We start from the raw sequence: 7,239 nt of genomic DNA on the forward strand, positions 1-7,239 counted from the left end.
CTACCCAGGGAAAGCCCACAGGTGCGCCGTAGAAGGGGTATGGGAGGTGAACATTTGCCTTCGGGCTGGGTTACACCCGACAGGCCGGGACATCTACGTGTACGGGTCCAGCATGGTATCTGCTGGCAAACGACTCACTGAGTGCGGAGCCTATGACCCAGGGCAGGTATTGCCCTGGTAATCAAGCTCCGCAGCATCATGAGCGCCCAGCATGCTGAACTGTCCGCCGTAATGTACCTCATGTCCCACCCCGAGGAATTACCTACCCCGTACACGATTTGCTCGGACAGTATGTTCACCTGCAATTCGTGTACAGAGTACCTGGCTATATGGTCCCGTCGCGGATACACGTCCGCTGACGGGAGACCCCTGGCAATCAAGCCCCTGCTGGAGAAAATCATGACAGCGGTGGGGGAAGAAGGAAAGGTCTACATACATAAGGTGAAGGACCATTCAAAAACCGAACCCCGTGCAGAGGGAAACCAACAGGCTGACAAACTGGCCAAAGAAGGTGCCTGCACGGTAAAGTTCTGGGACCCCTATGACACTGGCCGCATAGCAGCGGTCAAGAATAAGAACAGGGCAGCAGAGAGTACAGGGATAGCTTTGGCCCCGGACTTAAAAACAGTTCAGGCACAGGACCCGGTCCTGAAAGCTGTCCTGAACGCGCTAGCGAGAGGAGAGAGAGTAGAAGGTCCGTATGGCACAGCAGCCATTACTGTTAAGGAAGGCATGCTGTTTAAAAAGGGACAATCGGTCGTGCCACAGCAGCACCAGAGGGAATTCCTAAAACTGGCCCATGAGGGTCAAGGAGCGGCACACCCCGGGCCTGAGACCACCTGGCAACGGGTGGAACAGGCAGGATGGTGGCCGGGACTCAGGGAGGATGTCCGTGGGTTCTGTGCGAACTGCCTGGTGTGTTTGCGAACAACCCTGACCCCCAGAAAACGAAGGTGTCCCTAGGACACGTCAGGAGGGTAGAGGGATCATGGCAGTCAATCCAAATTGACTACATCGGGCCCCTACCCACCGCCCAGGGAGGCTACAAATACTGCCGAGTCCTGGTGGACGTGTTCTCAAAATGGGTTGAAGCCTTCAACTGCCGAACAGCCACCGCACTAGGGACAGCTAAGATTCTAGTGAGGGAAGTGTTCTCCCGGTGGGGACTCCCACAGTATGTGGAGTCGAACCAGGGGAGCCATTTCACCAGGCAGTTATTGCAGGCAACCCTTAACGTGCTCGGCATTGAGGGGAAATGGCACATTGCCCACAATCTACAGTCATCGGGTAATGTGGAGCTTTTAAACTACACCATTAAAGAAAGGCTGCGGAAGGAGACAGGAGACTCACCCCAAAAGTGGGTGGAGGTCTTACCGTTGGTCCTAATGGGGATCCGAGCCAGCCAGTCAAAGAGCACGGGGTATTCCCCATGCGAGCTCATGACTGGCCGGATCATGCGGACCCCCACCCATGTCCTAGCCCCGGTGCTCACTGAAGGTCAGTTCAGAGAGGTGAACTGGGACTGGTTTGTCAGGAACCTGTTTGAACACCTCAAACAGATTCACTGGCAGGCTGCTAGTAACATGGGCAGACAGCATCAGAGTAACCGATTGCTGCTAGAACCCAGCAAACACCACGAATGGGAGATAGGAGGCCAGGTCATGGTGAGGAACCATGCTCGGGTCGGGGTTTGTGAAGCATTATATATGGGGCCATACAGCATTGTCGACAAGGCAAGCCCGATGGTCTATGCCATAAAGCTGCCCCGCTGTACTAAGTGGTTCCACATCAACCAGTGCAAGATGTACAACCCAGGGTCAGCCAAGCACAGAGGGCAGCCGGGATGTGTGAACTGTCCTCAGGACAGGGATCCTCCGTTGGCCGCCCCCGACGGTGGAGGGCCCACAGGGAATGTGGCAGACTCAGAAACCGTCACTTTCGGGACGGTGAATTGCAGTACTGGAGGGGCTATCCCACCCATCGTTTGGGATTCGGACGCACCCCCAGTAACCCAAGCCCTGAGAAGGACCCTCCGTACACCACGGCCAAAGATACCGTGGTCACCGGCATCTTAGCCTCAGCGATTCTACCCTAGGAGAAGGGCAGCCCGACAGGAAAGGCCGAAGGTCAGAAGTACAGAGGCCACTCAGAGTAGGGACCACCATCCAGCCGCCTCCAGTGGTGAGGGTCTCAAAGGAGCAGTAGCATCGAGCTGTCCCAGAGACAAGAGTCTCCAGCTCACCGGCTGTGGGGAAACCCTAGCATCCAGGCGGCTATCAGACCGCACCAGGCATGGGCCTGACAGGGACTAACCAGGCCACCCGGAGACGGGTGGCGGCTGTACATAGCTCTAATTTTTAGTCGAAGGTAGCTGACTGCACCATTTCAGATTTTAAGGTTTAGTTTAGAATTGAGGGTAATGTTGCAGTAATGTTTAGGTGATTGTTTTGAGTTTGTCTTGTGTGTCAGCCAGCCTGAGAGCAGTTCTCAAGGGCAGATCCAGACATTACCAGGTGATGGACAAACCTCAGGTGACCAATTGATGTTGTTTAATTTTAATCTATGTTCTTCCTTCTGTAATGCGGTTGTACGTTGACTACATGCTGGTGAATATAATATAATTGAAATGAAATGTAACTGTGCTGAAATGCAATTGTAGGGATGGAACCCCCTCCAAGCTGGGAGGGTGTAAACGTAAAAAGTTTGTACCTGTAAATGGAAAAGTGTGTATCTGTGGTGATGTTCCATAAGTGTAATGCATATTTTGGTATTAGTTTAGTTAATTTACGGGGAAGGTTATTTCTTGAGAGCCAGGAACTTTGCTCACCTGTAAGATGATACCATAAATGACATGATATCACAGGGGGGGAATGTAGAATTTACCAATATCTCGCAAAGATGCCTGGTAACTTTCCCCTGCAGAGGAGAAGAATTCCTTTCTGGGCTTTTAAAATGAGTTTAAAGGGGCAGACGACGCCTGCAGGGGATAAAAGGGAATGCATTCATCGAGACCCCCGCCGCCCCCCCCCCCCCCCCACAGTGTTTGGACTCATAGGAAAGAGAATTCAAAATGGACCGAAATTTCAGAAGCCTGAGATCCCCTAAACATCTATGGAAAGGAGCAGATCAATTTTAAGATTCTACAACATTTTGGCTGCGAAAAAGAGTTACTGAGCACAGAAGGTGGGGCTAAACTCTGTGAAGCAAATTCATGTATTAAGGATCCCAGACTGTTTGGGGGGAACTATTCACCCCATAAGAGATAATCGAATTACCCAATCAAGCACAATGGAAATCATGGTCAGGAAACTGGACAATCCTCAAACAATGCAAAACCAGTGATAGCACATTCTCGAATTACTGCCGACAAAAGAGACATTTGAAAATCAATGGACAGAACAGTTTAAACAGAGCCCAAGAGATTTGATGGGAGATAACAAAGCCTTTTTTGGGGAATATATCTCTCCCCCAGTTTTACAAGGAAAAACTAACAGAACACAGACTGGAACTCGCACTGACTCGAACAAGGACATAGACTGGAACACAGACACAGGCACAAGCAGCCTGCTTCCTCTGCAGTGAAGAAATGGAACAGTGAAGGAAACTACCAGAACTCATCAAGAACTGACCGAGCACGAGGCCCACGAAACGGAAGGTTGTCAGCAACCAAATTGACAATCACTCTACAATCTACTTCTGAATGACCCAACGGGAGAGAAATTACCAAAAGGGACTAACTAAAACTATTCCTAACCAAAGAAAGTGGGTATTTACCCCATACATCTAAAACGCAACTTAGCGTATCAACGGACGCACCCCAACCGAAGACTACGCAGTCCGAAGTCCTCTCCTCTGTCCGGGGTACGGCTCGCCTGGAAGGCCAAGTGCAGCGAACCCCGAAACCACGAATCACCGGCAACTGTCTAAAGGGATTGGTGAGCATAGCCCCTGAACCCTCAGAGCTATAACTTAGTTAGTTGGGGTAATTGGGAGGGGGGAGGCTGGGATAACTTGTGTAAATGTATCTGCATTCTCCTCTTTACTCCATTTAGAGTTTAAGCTGTATTCTTTTCCCCACAGGCTGTAATTTGACAATTTATTCAATGTGTTGTGCCCCTCAGTGTGTATTGGTCTGTGTGTGTTCTTAAAGGTGTGCCTTTTACTTCTTTATAAACACAATAAAGCCATACCTTCTTCCTACCTTGAAACCGATTGTCTGTCCAAGTCTTTTACAGTCCCTTCATAATTCCAGTGTCGAGAACCAAGGGTCAGTGAGCGATTTGGAACCGCTCATATAAGGTCAGAAGGGAAAGCTGACCCCCTGAAAACCAACCCTTACACTGCCGGCCACAACTCCTTCATAACCGATCTTATTCCTCTCACTACTTCTTTACCCATGGATTCCTCGTGAGGTTGTGGTGACCTGAAATTTCTAAAATCTTAATTTAAAACTAGAACTCTTCAACATTCTTAAACTCATATCGTGCTATTATATACATCTGCCATCTGTCTCCGACTGGCCAAGTTAATCCCTGTTCTTCTCCTTCCCTTATTCAGCCGGTGGTTTGCCTGTGTGGCCGGCGGTAAGGCGGTCTGTACCGCAGGACCCAGAGTGTTCTGACTGGAGGTGTGCCTGAGTCCCACATTATCGGGGGAATGGCCCCTCTGGGGCAACAACACACTTCCCCTTTAGGTGTGGCTGCTGAGTTCATTTCATTAACTGAGGATTCTGCACAGCCGGGGGCTGTAGGCTGGGGACTCTCAGTTAGTGGCTGGTCCACCACGACCTCTCATTTGAGTCCCTCACCGCCGAAGGCTGCCGGCTGGGGATCGCTGTCCGTAGACTGATCCCTGATCTTGGGTATTCTCTAACGGATGGCCAACCTCCCGGGGCTGACCCACTGAAACTGGGGCACTGGTGACCACGGTGTCTCCGGGAAGCGAGCCAGTACAGCTTTGTCAGGAATCTGTTTGAACATCTTAAACAGATTCACTGGCAGGCTGCTAACAACATGGGCAATGAACTCAGCACTTTAGCTTGTGTGTTCAGGACAGAACGCGCCCCTGAGCATGTGTGAGGAAAAAGCTCCAGAAAATATTCTCGGCCAGGGAGCTTTCGCTTGTGAGGTGAACGTGTTAAGCGCGACATTGCGAAAACATCTCCACTTTCAGCACCAGGTCAGACAGAAATGTGAAGCGAGCAGGTGGACTGCAGAATCCCACTTTTCAGGAGTTGGTCGTGGTGTCAAACAAAGAGTTTCACGAAATGATTAAAAATAAGAAATGTCAAAGTCGAACATGCATCTCCAGAGGAAACTGCGATCTGAGCACAGCACTTTAAACCACTCCGCCACCCTGAGTATTCAATGCGAGATGTGGCCACCTGCAGGTTGATTTTGAACTTTTGTGTCCTGACACATGAAATAAATGAGGGCAGCAGGCGTATCTCTGCCTGACACCGGGGAAACAGTGAGACAGACCTTGGAGCAAGGGTCTGGTTATTGCCAAACAGCAAAGAAAATATTTTCTGGAAGAACAATGTTGAAAATAATTGCAACCCCAACATGATTAGAACACACAACCTTTCGATTTGGAGTCAGGCGTGCTACCATTGCCTGACAAGGTCCACACATGAAGTCTGAGATGTTCGGCGATATGAAGGTTTCACAATACAAGGGGCTTTAAAATCCCCGCCCATTCCCACCAGGTATCAGAAGCAGCGCTCACCTGCCGGTCACCGTATGTTTTTTTCTTAAACTTTTGTATTGTTTTCACGGGAAAGCATCATTAATTAACCCCTCACCTTCTTTTGCACAATGAAAGAAATGCTAACTGAGGGAGAGTCGATACTTCAATCATTTGTCCTGTGCTTTGGGGAGCGGGCAGGGAAGTGGACCTGAGTCCATGATCGCATCGGCCATGATCGTATTAAATGTCGGAGCAGGCTCGAGTGGCGTATGGTCGACAACTGCTCCTATTTCTTATCTTCTTATGTTCTTATGCATGTTGACCCATTTTACTCACTGTATTTTAGGAGTCTGGTTCAAAATCTTTATTGCTGATGACACCAGGAATCTGGGGCAACTTTTGTCAAATTTAACAGCACCGGTTATTCCGACCGTGCACAGAAAATAGAATCAGTAGTGAAGATAAAATCCTACGGTGCTCATTTTCAGATTCAATGCAGCAGGATTTCAAATAAAGTAAAAGAATTTTACAGTGAAAAGATTTAGAAGTGTTACTTGTATTTGTGTCTTTAATTAAACTTTGTGGCGTCTGATTCCCGTTCATGCCACTGCTGAATAAGAAAGGAGGGTTTGACGTTGACCAGACTGCACTGCCCCTGATATTTGTGAGCTCATCCTTTATATTCAGTGGTTTCTCGCCCTTTGATGGGCTGCCGTGTAGCGGATATCACGTTGGCCTCACACGCAAAAGGTCCCCGGTGGATCCGTTTTCTCTCACTGAAAGTTATCTATTTATTGGTTAAATAAAGAGCAATTCAGGAATAAGGGAGCCCTTTTGCCAGGAGAATAAATAGCAAATAAAAACAGCAAATTTTGCAAATCTCAGCAAATCAGGCAGCATTTGCCAGGAGACTCAACTCGCCTCCGATTGTTCCCATTTGGCAAGTTTAAACAAAATGTTGCTGCCTGGGATCGAACCAGCGACCTTTTGCATGTAAAACAAACATGATAACCACTACACTACAGAAACCACTGGTATAACAGCCCCAACAGAGGGGAGCTGACCAGTGAGCTCCCTCTGTGCTGATCGGGAATGAGGAGGCTCACCTGAAACAACTTCTGTCCCACACTGCAAGTTCTCAATCCTTCTCCTCCACTGCCCTTTACAGAAATGTCACGGATCACCCAGCCACCGTGTTCACTTCCACATCCGCACAGTGGGGCCACAGAGGCTCCTACCATCTCCCAGCGATCAGCGAACTCACACAATTTACAAAATTAAACCCGGAACACGTGCCCGGCAAAGGGCAGGCGAAGCCAGATAGTCTGTGAGCTCGGTCTATCACAGAAAGTATTGGTATTCATGGTGCTTACAGCAATTATTAATCGTCTCAAAGACCTCAATTATTTTTATGCGAAGAATTGATCGAGCATCGTTACCAGGTCAGTGCGGCGGATCTTAACCCCTCAACCACCAGGGAACAGTTATGATAGATGTTGATATATTTATATATATTTATATAAGAACCTGAATATCAACGGCTAGCTACCT

General features: G+C 48.9%; 1 non-coding gene across 1 annotated transcript; it reads right to left on the bottom strand.

The window, feature by feature from the left end:
- Positions 1-6,644: 6,644 nt before the first annotated feature.
- On the bottom strand, positions 6,645-6,717 carry trnav-uac (transfer RNA valine (anticodon UAC)). Its single transcript has one exon. It is a non-coding gene; the product is annotated as a tRNA-Val (tRNA).
- Between the last annotated feature and the right edge of the window lie 522 nt (positions 6,718-7,239).

Source organism: Pristiophorus japonicus, unplaced genomic scaffold (assembly GCF_044704955.1).
Source record: "Pristiophorus japonicus isolate sPriJap1 unplaced genomic scaffold, sPriJap1.hap1 HAP1_SCAFFOLD_58, whole genome shotgun sequence".
Lineage (NCBI taxonomy): Eukaryota > Metazoa > Chordata > Chondrichthyes > Pristiophoridae > Pristiophorus > Pristiophorus japonicus.